Consider the following 3461-nt stretch of genomic DNA (forward strand, 5'->3'; position numbering starts at 1 on the left):
TCTGGAATCAATTGTGGTTTCTTTTTCTTAACATGGATGCTGTACAGTTTGGTTATATAAAATAGTGTACTAGAAGTGAGAATCTTAAATGAACTGTTGATAACTTGAATGAATAAAATGTACTTGTATGATTCTGAACAATAAATCTTACAATATACAGATATATTTCATGACACGTGCAAACATTTTGGGAAAAAAGAAAACTGTAGGCAATATTACCATAAAATAAAGATATAATATAAGAACATTGTAAAATCAGTTTTCCAAAAATGCCTGATCAAGAATATTAACCGCATGCGCGCTAGCGGTTTTCCCGCGGAGCGCTGCGATTTTGAAAATCCCGCGTTACGTGACAAGGTCAACTCGTCACACGCACAGCGCAGGTAATGCCCATGACGAGTTGACCTTGTCACACGCATCGATGGGGTAAGTTACTACAGGAATAACATTTCAAAGTGCTTAAGCTTAAATAATGTGTTAATAGATGGGGTTATGTATAAATCTTTAAAAAAGCCAAATTTATTTAACCCGATAGGTCTAACATACCCTTGGTGCAAATACATGGCTTAACCAAAATGGATCAACACACTAAAAAGAGGCAATAAGAATGAGTTAGAAACTTCACATGAACAGGTTTATAGGTACAAATCATAGCCATATGACCAAGTAAACTACAAACAATATATTGCTTTTAAACTAGTAGAATAGAAGTATAACATTGTCCTCCTATAAAGTAGGTGGTCAAGGTTCACAGGTAGCTGCTTTTAACTAGCTTTTTCCACATTTTAATGATCATGAAAATATTTATGTACCGGTATGTAATTGGAATACTTGCACATTCTATACATTTAATCAATGCTTGTCTACATGTTTTCATGTTGAGGGAGTTAAATATTTGTTTTAGTAGCTGATTATCTCCTCTTTTAATTCAGGACACATGCATAGAATATGCTTTGCTAATCCTTGATGATATGTACAATGGCAAAAAGATATTATTCATATAGTTCAAGGTATTTGCTCTATAATTAAATTAGGGTCTTTTTGTCTTGCTAAAGCTCAAAAGGTAGTTTCTCCCAGGAGGAGAGAGAAACCATTTAATAGAGACAATATTTATATTTTGTTGATTTTCCAATATTTAAAGATTATTCTTTTGTCCATAGTAAGAACTTTTGAAATTTACCAATCAGTACATTGGACCCTTATCTTTAGATGTGTTAGGTCAAGGAGAATTGGAGAATTTGCAACAACATTTGGTTGTCTTTCACAACTTATTGCATTCTATCTTGTATTTCACTCTATCAAACACAAAACTGTTGGACAATGAACAAACACATGCAAAAATAAACATCTTCACTTTTGTCGCATCCTCAACATGTGATTGTTTTAATTTTACCATTAATACTTTTGTTGGAGACACCTGCATTAAAGAACAAAATGTGCTAGGAATGGTAATTGTAATCCTGGTCCCGAGTGAGTGACTCCTTTTTAAGATTATCACTTCTAAAACTTAGATTGTGATGTTCCTAGGTCTTTTTCCAATTCGAAGAAGAGTGTCATATTGCAATTGGGATTGCAAAAATGTAAAACTCTGCCCAAATGTGAAGCTTAAATTGATGTTCTGTCACTGGAAAATAATATAGTTCAAAATTCAGGAATATCCATTCTTGACATTAGTGCACGCCAATTAAAATCTGCTAATTTGTATTTATTTAAAAGAAAAGTCCAGATTTTTCATGGCAATAACTGGAATTTGCTGCTTCACACTTTAAATTATTTTATTTTGTTGACAAAAAATAATTGACTGGTGAAGTTGATATGTCTACCATTTCATGAGGACCCACAAATTGATTTGTTGAAGATTTCGAACTAGGATTGTACTAGATGCATTCTAAGACATGAGCATATTTGTTGAAATTACATCTTTTTGAATCCCTCAGCAGAGGGACATTATAGATGTTCTTTAGCCGTCAAGAAGCTTTTGACTGCAACTCTCTATACAAAGAGAATAATGTTCAGATATTGATTTATTGCAATGGATTTCTCACAGAGTTTCTGAGTTTTTTGGTAAAACTCAGTGGCATGCTTGGTGAAAGATATAATGCTCATGGTATATCCTTAATTCTGAAAAATGTACTCCACCCCCAGAAATAGAGGGATATTATCTTCTCTAAAGATTTCCACTGTGTTTTTCTGTTGACCCCACGAAAATATTCTTTAGAGACTATTAGACCAGATAGACCTTTTCAAGACGAGTAATCAAAATGTTGGACAGGATATAAACATAGCTAGGTAATATAAATAATTTACATCGTGAAGTTTGGCCCACAAAGATAAGCCTAAATTTCTCCATTCTTACATATATTTTGTATGAATTGAATTGAAGTTTATTTGCATAAGTTAATTAAAACTATTGCAAAACAATTACAAATGTAAACCCTTGCTTAGATCTTCAATTCCATTAAACGGAAACCAGTTTCTTTGGGGGCCATTTAACAGAAATTGTTTGTACAAAACATTACAATTAATCCATGCATCTAGATGTGTTTATGAGTGAGGATGCCACTTGAATTTTGTGGAAGAAAATGCCAATTGCTTATCAGTCCATCCCCAGTGAACATGTCACCAGTTTATGTTCCATGAATTCTCCATTCTTCATCCCTGTCCCTTTGGGAGCGCGTATTAGGCCCATGGTCGTGACTCTCTGTTAAAGTATAAATGCTTTACACTTTTATGTCCTGTAAAATGTCTGTTCTTCATCCCTTGCCCATTAGCAATGCGTATTTGGCCCATGGTCCAGACTCTCTGATAAAGTGAGTATGCTTTGTGCAATCATGACTCTCTGATAAAGTGCGTATGCTTTGTGCAATCATGAAGTCTAAAACAGGCTTATTAGGCTAAAGTGCTGATGCCAATTTATTGTTTTTAAGGATTAGAACTAGATTAGATACGATTGAAGGATCTCATTGCTGTTGTTCCTGTTACAAAGATTATTATTAATCTTGTAGGGTAGCTGTAGGCTCCTTCCGATCGCTAGCCTTTAATGATGGAGAAGCATAACCTAAAGATTTAATTGCTGTGGGGCAGACTGTTTATCTCCCCTTTTCAGTATGAGATAATCCAATATCAACTTCTGAACTTTGAATGGGCATTGAAGGGGATTGGGATGGGGCTGGAGAACGTTCCTGAGTATTTGTGTAAATCTTCCACAACGACCCAAGGTGGATGCCCCGTTTGTGAAAGCCAAATAGCTTAAGCCTCTAAGCAAGTGTCTGCTCTTTGCATCAGAAATAGTAGTAAGATTTTCCTTTCATGGGCTTTGGCAGGAGAACAACATAAAAGGTGCAGCCATGATTCCTGTTTGTAATTGCATAATCTGCCGGCTCTTCTAGTTTTCCTGTTGGCCCAAGCTCAATTAAAATCCTCTATTGGTAAGGCCAGCAGTCGCATATACACAATCTCAT

This window comes from Lissotriton vulgaris, chromosome 1_1 (genome assembly GCF_964263255.1).
Source record: "Lissotriton vulgaris chromosome 1_1, aLisVul1.2, whole genome shotgun sequence".
In the NCBI taxonomy this organism is placed as follows: domain Eukaryota; kingdom Metazoa; phylum Chordata; class Amphibia; order Caudata; family Salamandridae; genus Lissotriton; species Lissotriton vulgaris.